This window comes from Polypterus senegalus, chromosome 13, assembly GCF_016835505.1.
Source record: "Polypterus senegalus isolate Bchr_013 chromosome 13, ASM1683550v1, whole genome shotgun sequence".
Taxonomy (NCBI): Eukaryota; Metazoa; Chordata; class Cladistia; order Polypteriformes; family Polypteridae; genus Polypterus; species Polypterus senegalus.
Window position 1 is genome coordinate 454708 of NC_053166.1, and position 19320 is coordinate 474027.

The window sequence follows — 19320 nt, forward strand, 5'->3', positions numbered from 1 at the left end:
TGCGATCGATCAGTTCAGCTGCTGTCTTGCTGCTGCTGCTCCTGCTGGCGAGTGGCGTGTTTTGTTTGTCGCGCTGCGTGTCGATCATTTCGAAGCCGCTCGCGTTGTGAATGAATTTTAACACACGCTAAGGAGAAGCTGGCTTGCTGCTGCTGGCGAGCTGCGTGTTCTGCTTGTCTTTCTTTTAAGAGCTGGGAGCACATGAAGTGTGTCTGCCAAAAGCATTCCAACAACTGCTAGTTTAGATGTCTGTGGACTTATTTAAAATGATGGCTCAATGCCTTGTCTTGTGGAAAGATCACGTCTCGTCTCCCTTTTTTATAATAGAGAGATATGTAGTATATATTTCTATACAGCAGTGTTTCCTCGGTCCTGGGGGTCCCCTGTGGCTGCAGGTTTTTGTTCCAGCCAGATTCCTAATCAGTGACAACACCTGATGGCACTGATCTCATTTAAGTAGCTGGTATTTTTATTCTTTTATTCTACATTCAGAAAAGTACAGCAGCATGATTTTTACATTGCTAAGACATTTAGAAATATTTCAGCATTTGCTATCGATTTAAATGCTTAACTCTCTTTTGTTGATTTCATTATACATGTACTTTGCCCTTTCTCTGTGCAGTTTTTCCCCTTTGTTGTATCTTATTAGTGACAATTAAAAATGAGCAGAGCAGACATGCTGGCAAACAACAGGGAATAATTAAAGGCTGCAAGTACATCTGACCCGCTAATTAGTAAAGAATGGATTAATTAAACAATTAGAACATCTGGAAAAGTAGAATGAAAATCAAGATGAAAATTCATTATTCCCATATAACTGCTTGGTACATTTTAATATATATACAGGTAAGTCCCCAGGCTACGGACATCTACCTTACGAATGGGGTGACAGCTGCGACGCATGTGCCTCAGTAACTGCCGCTCCGTCATCTTCGGCCTGGGGACGCTGCAAGCGGTGGCTGGAGGTGGGGTGATTTTGCTGGTCGTGCAAGTGTAGTGTCCCACGGGCGGCTCTCGGCAACAAGCGGTGACCCGTGGTCCATAGTCACCAATGGCCACAGCTATCGCTCGTGTGCAGGACAGAGGCTTGATGCACTGCATCGCCGCAGCTGCTGCTCCTGACTGGACGCAGGCTGGATGGAGTGGAGGGGGGCGTTTCAATGCCCACCCACCACACACACCTGCCCTGTTCGTTCTCGGTGGGTGGCTGGTGATGCTGCAAGCGGTGACCTGGTTGTGGCTGCGGTTGAACGGGGCGGCAGGGGGTATCATTGTAGGGTGGCTACCTGTTGAATGGGGGTGGCAGTGGCCGATTCACTACTCGCCTTTGGCCGCACCGTATTTGTTCTCGGTGGGCGGAGGGCGCAGGCAGCATACTGTAGTGGAAGTGACTGTGTGATGGGTGGGTGGTGAACCCCCCATCACCCCCATTCATTTTTAAGAGCAAGCCTGCTTGTATTGTTACGCACATATCAGGAAGTTGTCTCTCATCAGTATATCAGACATGTTGACGACGGGTGCCTTCCTGCTGTGATAGTGTGGACAGTGCGGTGCAGAAGAGCTCATCTTAATCTTTTGTCTTCACCCTTCAACAATGTCTCTGAAACACAAATCTGATGCAAATGCTGGTGATACAGTAAAGAAGAGGAAAATCATCACCATTGAAACTAAAGTAGAAATAATAAAAGGTCAGAGAGAGGAGAAACTCCATCATTCATTGGCAGAGCACTTGGTTACAGTCGGTCAACGATAGCATTTATTAAAATAATGGACCTGTTCCGACATACTTAAAAATTCAAATTAAGTACAAACCTACAGTCCCTGTCTCGTACGTAACCCGGGGACTGCCCGTTGTCACAGGTGGCTGGGGGTGCTACCCAGCCGAGACGCCCAGGAGGACTGGAGGAGGGTTTACGCCTCACCCAGACCATGTGGAGGTGACTGCCCTGGTGGCTATGGGGACAACGGGCACAGAGCTTTGAATCTCAGCCCTGTAGGAGCCCGTGGTCACCACCAGGGGGCGCCCCAATGCCTTTGGAGCACTGGACCTCAGCACTTCCGCCACACCCGGAAGTGCTTGGGGGAAGAGGATCAGGGACACCCGGAGTGCTTCCGGATGCAGAGCCGGTACTTCTGCCACAGTGGGGAGTGCCGGTGGAAGATTGCCGGGTGTATATAAAAGGGGCCACCTCCCTCCATTCGATGGCTGGAGTCCGGTGGAAGAGGATGAAGTCTTGGTGGAGAGGAGTGGAGGCGGCCTGAAGAGAGAGAAAGCCATTGTGTTGAGGGCCTGGACTTGAGGGTGATTGGTGCTGCGGCACTGGGGTGTGTGTGTTCATTGTAGATAGGACTTGTAAAGAAACGTGTGTGGTGATATAAAATCAGGTCTACCTGTCTGTGTCCGGGCTGTTCCCAACACTCTCTCTATATATATATTTTTTTTTTTAACCAAACTTAGTCTTCTAATTTCTATATTGTTCCCAAAACACTGAACTTGGGCAATAACACAACACTTAATTAGCCCAGGAGTCCAATTAAAAACAGAAGCTGGTGGGAACACAAACCTTCAGCCACAGTGCGCCCCCTGGACCGAGGCTGAGAAACACTGATATGCAGTATATACAGTACGTATTTATATACAGTGTCACACACGTGTGCTTAGGAGCCAATCAACAGGCCCAGAGGTGAGTGAATGTGTACAAGATGGGGGGGAGTATGATGGTATTAATGCCTCTCTTTCTGACCCTGCAGAACTAAAGAAGAGAAATAATCGCATACCAGAATCAATAAACCCCACAGACTACGATTCATCATACACTTCACCACCCATAACACCACGTCCGGCTCCTGTTGATGATGTCACTTCCGGTTCTGGCATGACGATGTCACGTCTGGCTCCCACTGATGCCGCCACTTCCGGTCCCACTATGATGACATCACATCCGGCTCCAGTTGATGACGTCACCTCCTGTTATCGTCATTTCCTGTAGCCATTTGTGTATAAAAGCCGACAGAAGCAACATCAAGTGGTCGAATGTCTGATAAAATATTACATTTATCATCTTGACCTGGAAAATCAATATACGGGGCCAATCCCCGAACCTTTATATTTGTCTTGGAGACAGTATATGTGCCCATTGCCTGATGCCTTTTGAGACATAATCAGCTACATTTCTTTTGCTTTTCCAATTGGAGCCCAGACAGGTGGTCACACAGTCACAATTGGGGGACTTCAGCCCACAACACCTCAGGGTTTGAAGTCCAAAGTCTTAACAACTACACCAGTCGGCCTGCACATTAAATATATCTCAATTTTATCTGTTCCTAGTCCACTGCGTGCAAAATGACTCGCTTCGCTCGCCCACCACCCAAACCCAGGGCGCGCTTCGCACCTCTGCCGCTCGATGAAGAGGTGGTGAATGCACCGAGCTGCGTGTTCGGCTTGTCGTGCTGCGTGTCGATCATTTAAAAGCCCGAACAGCAGCTGCCCTTTTGTCTCACTGCCTTGTCTCGCGGGACGTTCAAGTGTCTTCAGAGAGGATCACGTCTCAATCCCAGTTTTTATTTATTACAATAGAGAGATATATGTGTACACACAAGTACATGTGTGTGTATGTGTGTGTGAAAAAGTAAGTACACCTCATTGAAATGCTTTTTTTGCTTCATAAATGGACATATCAGGATTTGCTATTCGTTTAACCAGTATTTATAAACTAAACATAACATAACAACCTTCGGGCCACACGTACATTTTGTAGTCTACTGTATACAGTCATTTGAAAAAGTCTGGGGACCCCTCTTAATTCTTTGGATTTTTGTTTCTCATTGGCTGAGCTTTCAAAGTAGCAACTTCCTTTTAATATCTGACATGCCTTACGGAGACAGTAGGATTTCAGCAGTGACATGAAGTTTATTGGAATAACAGAAAATATGCAATATGCATTATAACAAAATTAGACAGGTGCATAAATGTGGGCAACAGAGATATGACATCAATACTTAGTTGAGCCTCCTTTTGCTCCTTTTAGCCTCTGAGGTATTTCTGACCATTCTTCATACCAAATCTCTCCAGTTCAGTTCAATTTGATGGACAGCCTGCTTCAAATCATACCACAGATTTTCGATGATATTCAAGTCAGGCGACTGTGACGGCCATTCCAGAACATTGGACTTCTCCCTCTGCATGAATGCCTTTGTAGATTTCCAACTGTGTTTTGGGACATCGCCTTATTGGAATATCCAACCCCTGCTTAAGTAACTTCAACTTTGTGACTGATGCTTGAACATTATCATGAAGAATTTGTTGATATTGGGTTGAATTCATCTGACCCTCGACTTTAACAAGGGCCCCAGTCCCTGAACTGGCCACACAGCCCCACAGCATGATGGGACCTCCACCAAATTTGACAGGAGGTAGCAGGTGTTTTTCTTGTTCTTCTTCCGCCATGAAAAGCACTTTTTGTTCTGACCAGATAACTCCATTTCTGTCTCGTCAGTCCAAAGCACTTTGTTCCAAAATGAATCTGGCTTGTCTAAATGAGCATTTGATACAACAAGCGACTCTGTTTGTGGTGCGAGTGCAGAAAGGGCTTCTTTCTCATCACCCTGCCATACAGATGTTCTGAATTGTAGAACGATGTACAGATACACCATCTGCAGTGAGATGTTCTTGCTGGTCTGTGGAGGTGATCTGTGGTTGTCTGTCACCATTCTCACAATCCTGCTCATATGCTGCTCCTGTATTTTTCTTGGCCTGCCAGACCCGCTGGGTTGGTTTAACATCAACTGTGCCTGTGGCCTTCCATGTCCTGATTCCATTCCTTACAGTTGAAACTGACAGTTTAAACCTCTGAGATGGCTTTTTGTAGCCTTCCTCTAAACCAGGAGACTCCACAGTCTTTGTTTTCAGATCTTTGGAGAGTTGCTTTGAGGATCCCATGCTGTCTGTCACTCTTCAGAGGAGAGTCAAAGGGAAGGAAGCACAACTTGCGATTGACCACCTTAAATACCTTTGACCTCTCATGACTGGACACTCCGGTCTATGAAGTTCAAGGCTTAATGAGCTCATCCAACCAAGTAATCAGCATTGAGCAGTGACAGGCATTCAAATCAGCACAATGACAAGGGTGCCCATATTTTTGCACAGCCAGTTTTTCACATTTGATTTAACTTCATACAACTAAATACAGCTTCATGAAAAATCTTTGTTCTGAAAACACCGCAGTGCTCAGATGTTCCTAGGAAATGAAAGACACACCACTGGTATCTTGAACGGAGAGTCAATTATTATGCAGGCTGAGAGGGGTTCACAAACATTTTCATATGACTGTAATTGAATTAAGCAGAAATATAAATTCATCACAACCTCAAATACCTCATCCGGTGCCAGTGGCTAGAACTTCATGACAGAGAATATCTTGTCTAACTCCATCTTGAGTAAACTCTCAGACATTTTGTTTGTTTCAAAGTGTGTGTTATCACCATGTGAGATCCAAAGAGCTCTCTGAAGCCTCCAGAAAAAAAAAAAAAAAAGGTTCTGAATGCCACGGAGTCTGGGAAAGGAGTTCAAAAGATCTCCAAACAACTGGAAATCAACCATCCCACCATCTGGAAGGTTTCAAACAAAAAATCATTAAGTTCAGCCCAAGAGCCAAATGCAAGATGCTGAATGGGGTCTCTCTAAGAAGCCCCGAGTTTCAACATGGGACCTACAGGTAGCTCTTGTCCTGTTGATGCTGAAGTGCATGGGTCTACCATTAGAAAGATGTTGCAAAAATGTGATTGATAAGAGAGGTGAACCAGGAGGAGATCAGAAGATAATCACCAAGACAAAGACTGGACTTCTGGAACACTGAGCGGTGGACAGAAGAGGCAAAGATGAGAGCTATGCGGTCACACCATCTCTGGCAAAACACACACACACAATGTTTGACCAGAGGAACCTGTTGGCAACTGTAGCTGAAGTCTGGTGGCGGAAATGTTCCAGTTTGGCCAGTTTGCTTTGCCTCATGAGGACCTGAGTATCTCACCATGAAATACACTGGGAATACTTCTTTTCTGAAAGATAAAGTGAGACCACCTGTCAGAAGGCAGAAGCTCAGCTGATGATGACCCTAAACGTACCAGCAAATCCACCAAAGAATAGCTGAAAATAAAGGAAAAAAAAAATATTTTGCACCGCGATCCTTGGAAATGTCATTATGTGACACTGTATGCTGCAATACGATGTACGAATGGTAGGACAGTAAAGCCACTTGACTCTTGACTTGAAAACATCGCAGAGCTGCCGGCAGAAGCAGGAAGAACTTTCTCTCAGTGGATGCCAGAGACTGCAAGTCAGTGATAGGAAATGTCGACTTGAGAGGTGCAATGCCAGCTGTTACAGCCTTTTACTTTTTTTAACAGACAAAAATGACATCATTGAATACGTTATTAAAAAGTCAAAATTTCTCTTTTTTCAATTAAATCTAAAGATACCGTTTAAATGAAGATCAAATCCTGATGTGTCCACATATCTTAAAAACGAAAATAATAAAAAATACATTTTTTGGGCTCTAGTTACTTTTTACATGACTAAATATAAAGAGAGAGAGAGAGAAATACAATCAAGTCAGGTCAGGTTGGCAAGCAGGCACTGGTACAGCACGTTGGCGCACCCACTACACGTCGAAACACCTCGGGATCCCGGTTTGCAACCCCCCAGACATGCAGTCCAGTCCCACCCCCCAGAAGTGACCCTCTATCTGCCACAGCCAGGTGTTATTTGAGGGGTCCCCTTGACCTGGTCCGGCCTTTTGAGTCCTCAACAATGAGGGGCCAGTGAGCCGGACCACCCTTCGGGTAATCGTGCCACATAGCTGTAGTGCTGTCACTGACACTCCCTCACAGCGCAGGTTATGAGCCTCAGTCGGGACTCTTTGAGCAACACAAAGTCACACCGGCGGTACCCAAGGACCCTCCAAAGAGACACACATGAAGGAGTCCAGTCTTCTTCTCAGGTCACTGGATAGCATCCATGTTTTGCAAACAGGAAGCGCAAGGACTCTAAAGACTTGGACCTTCTTCCTTTGCAGAGATATAAAGGGTGCTGGACACCCCTTTCCAGTGACCTCATGACCCCCATGCAACAAAGCCAGACACGCTTTTCAGTTCAACCCCCCAGAAGTGAATCTGCCACAGCCAGGTGTTATGTGGGGGTCCCCTTGGCCTGGTCCAGCCACTCAGGTCCTCAGCATTGAGGGTTCTGTGAGCCAGACCACCCTCGGGGAATTGCGTCACATGGCCATAATGCCATAACTGACGCTCCCTCACAATGCAGGTCATGTGCCTCATTTGGGACTCCATGGGCAACACAAAGTCAAACCAACGGTACCCAAGGATTTTCCGTAGACTCACAGTACCAAAGGAGTCCAGTCTTTGTCTCAGGTCACTGGATAGCGTCCATGTCTCACAACCATATAGCAAGACAGGAAGCACCAGGACTCTAAAGACTTGGACCTTCATCCTTTTGCAGATATCAGGGAGCACCACACACCCCTTTACAGTGACCTCATGACCCCCATTCAACCCCCCCGCCAGGCAGACACGCGGTTCAGTCCCACCCCCCAGAAGTGACCCTCCATCTGCCACAGCCAGGTGTTATGTGGGGGTCCCTTTGGCCTGGTCCAGCCACTCAGGTCCTCAGCATTGAGGGTTCTGTGAGCCGGGCAACCCTCGGGGAATTGCACCAAATGGCCGTAGTGCTGTAACTGATGTTCAGTCACAATGCAGGTCATGTGCCTCATTCGGGACTCCATGAGCAGCACAAAGTCAAACCAATGGGACGCAAGGATTTTCCGGAGAGACACACATGAAGGAGTCCAGTCTTCGTCTCAGGTCACTAGATAGCGTCCATGTCTCACAAACAGGAGGCACCAGGACTCTAAAGACTTGGACCTCCGTCCCTTTGCTGAGATATCAGGAACGCCACACACCCCTTTCCAGTGACCTCATGACCCCCCAAACACCATGCTCTCCCAATTCGTCTACTGACTTCATAGGAAGTCACCAGAGTCACATGAAGGTCACTGCCAAAGTAAGTAAACCTCTCAAAAAAGTCGACACTCTCTCTGCAGACAGACACGCTGGATGTTGGTTTTAATCAGGACCCTCACAAGCCCCGACACTCAGACTCCCGAAAGCCCCCATCAGAGCCTCCATTGAAGATCACAGCAACGTCAGCAAAGTCAAGATCTGTAAATTTTTCTTCATCAACAGATGCTCCACAGCCACTGGACCCCACGACTCTGCCCACCACCGAGTCCGTACAAGCACTGAACAGAGTAGGAGCAGAACACACACACACCTGACGAACCACAGAATCAACTGGGAAAAACACAAAGGGTCCTGCCTCCTCTCTGCACAGCACTCCCAGTACCAGAGGACAGGCCAGCCATGATATCCAGCAACCTCGAGGGGATTCCATGAACCCTCAGGATGTCCCACAGAGCAGCTCGATCAACTGAGTCAAACACTTTACAAAAACCGACAAACTACGTGTGTGTTTAAACAGATATATTACATATACGTTAAATATTTAAACATACAAGCTCACACATAATGTACTTTAGTGCACCGAAGTGATCTTTCCACGTCGCCCAGTAACCAGGAGCTTAACTCGGCCTCGCGCCGCACTTTTTATTTCTTCCATTTTGAACAGTTAGGTCGTTTTTTTTTTTTTGTTTTTTTTGTAACATACGATGGGAGAAAGAGAACGCGGTTTCGCAATTCAGCAGACACAACACATTTAAAAAAAAAAAAAAAGATCCCCATTCAGTTTTATTTATTAGAAAAGAGAGCCATACATGAGGCTGCCTATGAAACTCCCTGCCGAATTCGGGGCATCGTCGTTGTGCCCAGGCAGCCGACCACTACATAGGCAGACAATAACATGGCGAGTTCGACGGTTTGTAGACTAAGAATGGGTGAATAAGTACAAGTCATTTTAACTCGACACCTACCGCATGTTGCGTTTGGAGCTGACCGGATGAAACATCTGCGGGTCCTCCTCCGCTATCTACACACAGGCTGCTCTTGTGCTCTGAAAATAAAAACGTAGTGACGAAATATTAAAACTATTATCAACAATAAGTTGATGGACTTCTTTACTCCCAAGTCGCAGTTAAAGGCACTGCAGCCAACCCGCCCTGCCCTGCATGCTATTTACAGAGTTTACCGCCTGCGTCGCTTGCACTCAGGTAGGCAAATTCAAAGGGCGTCTCTTTGACGCTTTTCGCGAGCATTCTGCTCAGTTTGTCAAGAAGTCCCTAGAAAAGGGGAGGAAATGCTGAGCGCGCCTAACAGGTGCGCAGATGTGTCGTTAAGACCCCCAGTTCAAGTGAGCTTCATTACCGTTTACGTCCATTTTCGACCCCGCTTAAACCGGCATTGAGCTCCTGCCACAATTAAACCGAAATTAAAATAAAGTTGCACACCACTTTACATCAGTACATGCCTTGGAGTTTCAGAACTCCTTGAGATGAATGAGTTTATCACACTTGACGGTTTTATAGAAATATCGGCTGACATTCTGCGCGTTTCCTACCTCGGAGAAGCCGACATCGCGCTTGAATTGTGCCTCCCTCTTGAGCTCACCCGCATGACACCACCATGTCCGTTATTGAGTCAAATCCGTAGCCCCCCTGATACCCCCATAGTAGTCCTGGGCAGCCTTAGTCCTCGACTTCACATTTAGAATGGGTTATTTCTAAAGTAGACATTTCCTGTCTTCCAAAAAAAAAAAAAAAAAAACTCTTATAATATTGACGTGTCACGTAGGCTGTAGGCAGGCGTAGACTTAGTGACCCTCTGGGGTTTTAGGCTTCAGTTCACTAGCCGAGCACCCAGCACCCGTGAAATAAACGTGGACTGAGTGGCCTCGCGCGACTGCCGCGGTTTTCGTTGTGCTTTGCAATCGGGTCACCGGAGTGGAAGGCGTCCTGCTCAAAATATCGACTTGTAATTGACATCGCGTGCAGGAGTCTGGAAACAAAAAGGAAGGAGGCGTGAGGGAGCGACCACCGGTAAAAGAAATAACGTTTAACACGACACACTGAACATGTCGGGACAGTCCGCAATCTTACAAGGGGACACACTGTGACACTCAGCGCGATCATCTGAGAAATGGCCTAAAACGGAACGGTCTGTCATCTATAGGATGGTCCAGATCTAATTATGCAATTTTCATTACGCTATAACTTATTAAGTTTATTACATAGAAAATCACCCGAAAAATCCTGGACTATTCAAGAAGTGTGCAAACTGACGACATTAAGATTCATCTTCGCGCCGAACTGGAATCGTCCCCACATAAATCAAAGTCATCCAGACGATCTGGGTCTGCATAATTAGATCTGGACCACCCTATATCTATCTGTTATATAGCGCCATTCACTCAATCTATTTATCTATCCATTATATAGCACCTTTCAATTGATCTATCTCTCTAACTGTTATATAGTGCTTTTCACTCAATATACTGTATATATCTGTTATATGTTGCCTTTCATATCTATCTATCTATCTATCTATCTATCTATCTATCTATCTATCTATCTATCTATCTATCTATCTATTATATAGTGCCTTTCTATCTATCTATCTATCTATCTTATATAGTGCCTTTCACATATGTATCTATCTATCTATCTATTATATAGTGCCTTTCATATCTATCTATCTATCTATCTATCTATCTATCTATCTATCTATCTATCTATCTATCTATCTATCTATCTATTGCCTATCAGTGCCTATCTTCACTCTATCTATCTATCTATCTATCTATCTATTATATAGTGCCTTTCACTCTATCTATCTATCTATCTATCTATCTATCTATCTATCTATCTATCTATTGTATAGTGCCTTTCATCTCTATCTATCTATCTATCTATTATATAGTGCATTTCACTCTATCACTGTAAAGGATTGCTGTAAATTTACAGCGAGTTTCCTACAGTATTTTCCTGTATTTTATTTACACAGTAACATGCTGTAATATTTTAAAGAATGGCTGTACATCTGCAGCAAGGAGCTGTTTTCAAAACTTAATACAGTAATATATCAAAAATACAGTAACATACTGTAAACTAGTTAAGATACAGTAACATACTGTACAAGCAAGGCATTCTGGGATTGGTTTGAACGAGGAAGTATGAGCGGTGCAAGCTGAGCAGAGGTTTTGGTTCAGAAAACCACATTAGAACTTTTAGAACTTCTCTTACGTCCTGTTAATTATGTTATAGGTTATAATTATTTATCTTTTTATCACTCTGCCTATTCAGTTCATTTATTTTTAATATTATTCGTTTTGCACTTTCCATTGTTGAGTGAGACCGGGAACAACGTGTGAGGCGGGAGAATTGAAAGTTCCAGAAACAATTCATTACCGTTTTGACTTGGTGAGCATTTTTTTTTTTTGTCTATGTGAGTGTGTGAGTGAGTTCATTAGTTATTCATTTGACAGTCGCTTCACATCCTCAGCATTTGTGTTTGTATGTGTGTATAATTGCATAACTTTATTAGTTAGTTTGTACTTAAAGTATCGAATAGCCTGTATAGCCCGCACAACTATTTTGCCCTGCTTGTAGTGGAAAGTCATTTCGTCCAGTTAATGTTTAAACAATATCTTTATTTTTAAATTATCACAAAGTACTCTGCATACAGTATACGTTTTTGCTCAGTGTGTCATTAGACCACATACATTCATTCTAAAGTAAAATGTCACTTAGACATCCTGGCATTATAAAATAACAGATGTTACCGTGTGCTATCATTTTACATATAAGGACAAAGTGGTTTTGCACAAAGTACACAAGTTCCAAACTCTTTTAACTCAGTAACCTTTAAAGTTAGTCAAAGCAGTTGTGGCAGCTTAGCTATTTGTGACCAGTTAGTGTCAGCTAAGGAACCTGCTTAAAGCAATGAGTTGTTGCATATTTTTCTGACTTAAATAGATTAACCAACTGACCTAAAATGCTGCAGCGTCAATTTTGTGATCATGATTTTGAAACAATATTGCCATTTTGTCAGCACATTAAAATTTATAGTTATGTTCCTGTTATTTTATAGCTCATGTATCCATCTACCTTAGAAAAAATGAATCACGCAAGGAAAACTTTTCTCAGTACATTCCTATTAAACAAACTTTAGAAGCACTGTTTTATTATTCGGGAAACAAGATAAGGAAACAAAAGCTGAAATCAGAACAAAATATATTCTCTGATTTTTCCAATGGCAGATACATTTATGAGAACAGTGTGTTAATACTGATTCAGAATCGTTAGGTTTAATCTTATATCAAGTTGCCAATTGACTTGGATCAAAAAAGAAAAAAACCGGAGATTCTTGTTGTTTGTGTCATGCGTGCAATCCCGTTACTTTTCTGTAGGCCAAGCATTGAGCACATGCCGTTAGTTTAGTTGTGCAGGATTTCAGAGCAGGAGACAGTCTCAGCTCACACTACATTGGTGGATCTGTTGCAAATTTTAGTAGGAGTAGCAACTTTTGCAGATATTGTGACGGTCAAACATTCCGGTCAGGAAACACTTTACAAAAAGAACAGGCGTGCTGTTCTGGACAGAAATGACGAAGGTGTTGTATCTGGGAAAATTCAGTCGATTCTCATTCACAGCAATTCCAATGTACAGTACATGTTGTCACAAAGAAATAACTTTCTTGTAGACCAGGGAGTTCACTGATTGACATCACAAAATGGTGGTCACTTATGCGTTAATCAAAATAATCTGCCTGCCTTGTGTAGTCTGACTGTAATGGTTCTTCGTCATTCTTTTCCATTACTAGAATGATGTCTGAGTTACAAAAAGAGATTAAGCAAACCTTACTGTGAGTAATGCCAAGCCTTCCTGACGAGCCACTCAATCAGTCAGTTGAGAAATGTGTAGGCTGAGGAGTAGAAGATTTAATGTACGTGAAAGAAGAGGACATCTTAAGAGTGTTCAGCGCCTGGAAAGATCATGGTAAGTCAGACAATAAGCTAATTATGTTGTGCGCATTGTTTGTTGTGACACTGTGGTGTTATGGGTCCACAGCTCGTTGAGAAAAGGCCATTCATTTTAAATAAATAATCGATGTGCTCGCGGCTTAGTGAGGGGACGTTGGGCCATAGTGGGCCGCGGGACGATCCGTAGGGTGTGGGCGTTTCTCACCTAGTGCACAGGTGAGGAACTGCCCACATTCATGATTGTCCCGTGGCTAATGCTGCAGCTGCTGTGGCCCTCGTCATTTTAAAAAGAAGCGCGAGTCGGTTTTAAAGGGTGTAAAAAACGATCGGAGAGAAAAAGGAAAGGAGAGGACGGAGGTTACCGGGAGCAAGAGAGGAAGCAGGCGGTGCGTGAGTGTGGTGAGCGCGCGATCGAGCGCTCGTGGACAGCTGCGAGGAAGCTGGGTGTTAGGCCGACACCCAGGTGTTTGTGTTGATGTCGCTCCCGCTGAGCGATCAGGTAGGGGGAGTGACCAGGAAGGCGACTGGCCGCAGAGAGGCCATGGAAAGGCAGCGGAAGTCGGGAGACTTGGTGCTGGAATCCCCAACGTGGGCGACCTGGCCGTTGGTTGGAAACCAAGTTCTCCGAGACTGGGATGAGTGCCATACCGAAGCCAGGGATCGGGAGGTCTCCAGTCTGATGCGTGTGTTTCAGGAGGGCAGCTGCAGAGAGCGTCTTGCCTGCTGCTTGGCCCAAACGGGATAAGCAGGTGAGACGCTAACAAACGCTAAAAAACGATGCACCGGATTTGTTTGTTGTTTTAAGACTGCTTCCTAGAGAAGATTTTAACCTCTCGTTTTTAAGGATTGTGTTTTGTTTTTCCTAGTGTTTTAACCTCCACGTTCTTTTTATGGATTATTTATTTAATGAAGAACTGTGAAGACCTGCACTATTTATGGAACACTGTTTTTGTTGACTGTTTTAATAAAAGCACTTTTGTACTTTCAACCATCCCCTTGCTCAGATGCTCAATTTGCCTCCATTGACTAGCTCACTCGGTAACATTATCGACGGTGTTGGGTTCAAGTGCTTCCAACAGCAATGGGAGTGTGGAGCCAGAACCCACATCGTCACATTTTGGTGGCAGCGGTGGGATGAGCTAGCAGTGGAGGCCAGAAGAGGAGACAGAGCAGCAAGCGGGATTGGTAACTGACTAGCTCACTCGGTAACATTATCGACGGTGTTGGGTTCAAGGGTTCCCAAACAGCCATGGGAGCGTGGAGCCAGAACCCACATCGTCACAGACACTCTTGAACTGATATTTCGTTACATTTTTCAGAACAAAGAAGCAGCATTTTGGTTCAGTAATTAGTTTGACCGAGGTCTCCTCAAAATTCACCACAAATGAGCTCCTCAGGCTCCTCAATAAGAAAATGGATGGACTCACGCTTCAAGCAGATGTGAGTTAAATATTTTTTGAAAATCATACGTATGATTGCATGCGTGACTTATATGTCAAAATGTCTGCTTGAATGTTGTGTCCATTTTTTTTTTCTTTTACTTCAGGCATTTGCCACTTCAGCAGATGTCCAAGGAACACTCAACTTGCCTGACAGTCCTTGAATTATAATTCTTGGTATGTAGACGTAATAGTGTAGATATCTAATTGTACCTGATAAAAGTTTCTCATGTTTCAGAGTACTCTTTAATGAATGTCATTTTTATTCTCAGGTCAAATTCTAAGCAACCAGAAGGTCACGTTGTATGTGAGGGAACACAACTCAGCTTTGTCTGTGGCCGTACTGCTGTGTTTGCTTCATGGGTGGACACTTTTTCTTTGGTGTCGTTTCTTGTGACTGAAGACAGAGAAAGCAAAATTAAAGTTAGAAATATTCTTTACTAGCAGAATACCCGCGCTTCGCAGCAGAGAAGTAGTGTGTTAAAGAAGTTATGAAAAAGAAAAGCAAACATTTTAAAAATAACGTAAGATGATTGTTAATGTAATTGTTTTGTCATTGATATGAGTGTTGTTGTCATATCTATCTATTTATTTATATATATATATATATATATATATATATATATATATAGCAAAATAGCTGCGATTGGCAGCGAGAAGTAAAAAGAAAAGGAAACATTTTAATAATAACGTAACATAATTGACAATGTAATTGTTTTGTAATTGTCATGAGTGTTGCTGGCATATATATAAATATATATATATATATATATATATATACACACACACAGACACATATATAAACATATATATACATATAAACATATATATATACTCATCTATACACATATATATAGTTATATATATACACATATACACACACATATATACATACTGTATATACAACATATACATATCTACATATATACTGTATATACACATATATATACAAATCTACATATATATATCTACATATATATATTAGGGGTGGGATTCGATTAAAAAAATTAATCCAATTAATTAGAGGCTGTGTAAGAATTAATCTTGATTAATCGTATGTAATCGCACACGTAAATTTGCCCCAAATCGCAAATGTTTTTTTTTATTTAAAACGGTTTTAGTGGGTGACAGAATCAAATAATAGACATGGACATGAATATTGTAAACTGAAGCTGTTTTAATTTCTGAAAAAAAGCTTTTAAACTGCATTTGAATTCAAAACAGAAACAAAAATATCATCCCTGGTTAAAATTGGGCAGACTTAAAAATAAAGTGGTAGTTTAAGTACTTTAAGTACATTTTCAGAATAGTATTGTCTTTAAATAATAATAACCAAAATTTCACCATAAAGTGCAGTTTTTCTTCTTAAAAAAATAAGTCAGAAACATAAAAGGTAATTTGACCAGCTTACATTAACATTAGCCAAAATTATTTTGTACATTAGGCTAAAACAGTGTGATCATTGAACATTTTGTAATTAGATGTAATTAGAATTACTAACGGTCACAGAAGTCCAATGATCCCCAGTAAGAGCCACAAAGTCCGCTTTCTGTAATGCATCTAATTTTGCTTGCTTTTCAGTGTGCACAAAACCATGCTTTTATCAAGGCTTCGCTCGGGAAGTCGAAATGATCAGTCGTAGGAACGCGCTTTATTCCGACTCTAACATTTTTGTAGCTGTGATGTGTGCATCAGTGTAATGGATGTACCAGGAAATCATGCATTGACAAAAGTTCCCATTTGCTTGGAATTGAAAGTGTGATTAAATGCGTTATTTTTTAACGCGTTATGGAGTACATGCATCGAAGCTTCTCAACTGTGCTTGTGCTAAGAAAGGGAAAATTTAAAAATAACGTAACATGATTCTGCGTTAACCTAATATTTTTTCATATGTCCCAAACCAAGGAGATGCGAAGGTAAAATGAATCGGGTAGCGCACGTACATACTCAGTACACCCCCTCTCGGGAATCGAACCTCGAATGTCGGCGTTAGAGGTGTAGATTCTACAATTGCGCCACCGCTTGTCTATGTTAAAGTATGTATTGTAGATCGGGCTATAGATATACATTTATATATATATACCCGTGTATCGCAGTGGAGAAGTAGAAGTTATGAAAAAGAAAAGGGAACATTTTAAAAATAACGTAACATGATTGTCAATATACAGTAATTGTTTTGTGAGTGTTATTGAATGTTGCTGTCATCAAGGATTTGATTATCATTATTTCTTTCAATCAGGCTTGTATTTGTAGGATGTGTTCAAGTTACATTCCGTGTTTGTCAATCGTTGTAAAGATAAGAGGTTTCATTCATCGATTAGTTCCTTACTGCATCAATAAACAGCTCGTCTTCCTTTTTATCTGTGATGTGACAAACTGCATGCACGGGTTTTTTTACGCTGTCTTCCTTTAGCGGGACATTGACTTTTTCCACCGTGTGCTTTGTTTCCGCAGTAGCTGCATTTATGAATATGCTTATCAGACGCTTCATATTTTTGCTGCCTTTTCAATTGTGTAATTCGGTTTTTTTCAGCTCTTTGGAACTGTTGCTTTTTATCTGTACACTGCGTCAGTTCACGTGAGCCACTCGGTGTACATGCATCGAAGGTTCCCAGCTGTGCTGGTGCCATCTCGTGCTATGTCCGTGGCTGTATTTAATGTTACCTTAGTCCTGGCACTTAAAACTTTCTCTGGCAGTTTCGCTGAGTTTGTGTCAAACACCACCCTGACCATCTCATCTTCCTCTCCATAAGCACAGTCCTTCACCCGTGAATATTTACCCGTGGCAGTTTGCTATTGGATTGCCGCTGAAGGACAGCCTTATATGGGCAGGCACTAAATTACAAACACCAGCGCAGCCTGTCTATGAACTTAATTTAAAGTGTAGGTTTACATCGTGCTTTGTTTCCGAAGTAGCAGAACTCATGAATATGGTTGTATATGTCACTCGCCGCTTCTTATTGTTTCGCTGCCTTCTCAATTATATAATGCATGTTTTCTTCAGCGCTTTTTTCAGGTCTTCCTGGTTTTCTATGTACTGCGTGATTACGTGGGAGGCGTGATGATGTCACACGAAACTCCGCCCCCACGGCGTTGAAGCTCATCTCCATTACAGTAAATGGAGAAAAACTGCTTCCAGTTATGACCATTACGCGTAGAATTTTGATATAAAACCTGTCCAACTTTTGTAAGGAAGCTGTAAGGAATGAACCTGCCAAATTTCAGCCTTCCACCCACACGGGAAGTTGGAGAATTAGTGATGAGTGAGTGAGTGAGGGCTTTGCCTTTTATTAGTATAGATTAAGTACATGTGTTTTTCTTTCTTTTTGTCATTTAGATGATATATTGACATCAACCCTGAACACATGTCCAAGGCCAATCAAGGAAAAGCTACATCCAAGAAGACTAGCCAAGTAGTCCATAACAAGAAGAACGCAGTAAACCCTCATTTTTTCTATCCACTTTGTAAGATAATGGACTTTGAACACTTTGTTCACTTTTAATTTTGACAGTTTAGGCAATTTTTGTCTAACATGGCGTCCTTATTCTATTTTAATGTGAAGGTCAACATTGGTGTTATACTTTTAAATTTAGTATTGAATGCTGCACTATGTTTATTGCCAGTGTTTCCCACCATCTGTGTTTATCTGAAATAATGAAAGACTGCTAACAATTAAAAAAACTGCTAATGTAAAAAGCCAATCAAGACCATCAAAATAAATGTTTATTGGAATGTTTCAAATGAAAGAAGCATTATTTGTTTAAATTAATCTGTCAGTAAATATTGCAATATAATGTCCTTATCAGTGCTGTAGTGACACTATAAAATGGTATTCACAGCATGACCAATGTAAAAATACAATGCATAACTATAGAAAATACAGTTCTAACATTTTCTCATGTAATTTTACAGTAAAATACTGGCAGCAGAGTTGCCAGCCACTTACTGTATGTTTACAGAGAAGCTGCTGTAGTTAACATTTACAGTATTACACTGTAATGTCATCGTAGAGTATTGTACAATTATATTACAGTATCATACTGTTTTATGACATTACAGTGTAATACTGTAAATGTTAACTACAGCAGCTTCTCTGTAAACATACAGTAAGTGGCTGGCAACTCTGCTGCCAGTACTTTACTGTAAAATTACAATGAAAAATTTTACAGTCTATCTATCTTATATAGTGCCTTTCACATATGTATCTATCTATCTATTATATAGTGCCTTTCATATCTATCATATAATGCATTTTACTCTATCTATAGTGCTTTACACTTAATTTATCAATCTATCTATTATATAGCACCTTTCACTCAATCTATCTATTATATAGTGTGTGACGGACAGCCGGGTCCCATGCCCGGCCGGGACGCCTCTGCCGCATACATCCCGGGGGAGCCATCATGGACATTGCAATACCTTCCCCGGAGCGCTTGGGGGCAGTCTCCCTGGCAGTGGATTCCTCCTCAGTCTCCCCCCATGGAGTCCACCACAGCAGCCCGGTTGGGAGATTGGGTGGCCGCTAGGGGGTACTGCAGAGAACCAGCCACCACACTGGACGGTTTATCAGCCCCACCCGGAGGTGCAATTAAGACCAGCTGGTCAGGCACCTGGAACACTTCCGGGTTGGGTATAAAAGGGCCTGCCTCCCAGCAATCGAGGCCAGAATCGGGAGGAAGAGGACGAGGTTGCCTGGGAGGAGTGGTGGAGCAGGAAAGTGTTTGGTTTTTTGTGTGTTTGTGCTTTGGACTGTGTTGGGCCGGTGGGACACGGGGAAGACGTGTGCCCACGGCTGAAGAAAAAATAATAAAGCCTTTGAGTGTGAACACGTGCCTCAGCGTGGTCTGTGCCGGGTCGGGCGCTATATAGCGCCT

At 42.7% G+C, this 19320-nt stretch overlaps 1 protein-coding gene and 1 long non-coding RNA gene across 12 annotated transcripts in view; one reads left to right on the top strand and one right to left on the bottom strand.

Annotated features, from left to right (window-relative positions):
* The window catches only part of LOC120543393, a 221437-nt gene that overhangs the window by 97629 nt on the left and 104488 nt on the right, over positions 1-19320 (bottom strand). For 4 of the 10 annotated variants that reach the window (XM_039776471.1, XM_039776470.1, XM_039776465.1 and 1 more), the window contains exon 1: positions 9000-9199. The exons of 1 other annotated variant lie outside the window; for it this stretch is intronic. The gene's annotated coding sequence lies outside the window, so the exon portion shown is untranslated. 5 more of the 10 variants (XM_039776461.1, XM_039776463.1, XM_039776462.1 and 2 more) reach the window with 4 other exon arrangements.
* LOC120543394 lies at positions 11039-18184 on the top strand. 2 transcript variants are annotated; one of them, XR_005636326.1, is made up of 6 exons: positions 11039-11441; positions 12844-13019; positions 14323-14443; positions 14550-14619; positions 14715-14865; positions 17780-18184. It is a non-coding gene; the product is annotated as an uncharacterized LOC120543394 (long non-coding RNA). The 2 variants fall into 2 exon arrangements; XR_005636327.1 differs by lacking the exon at positions 14715-14865.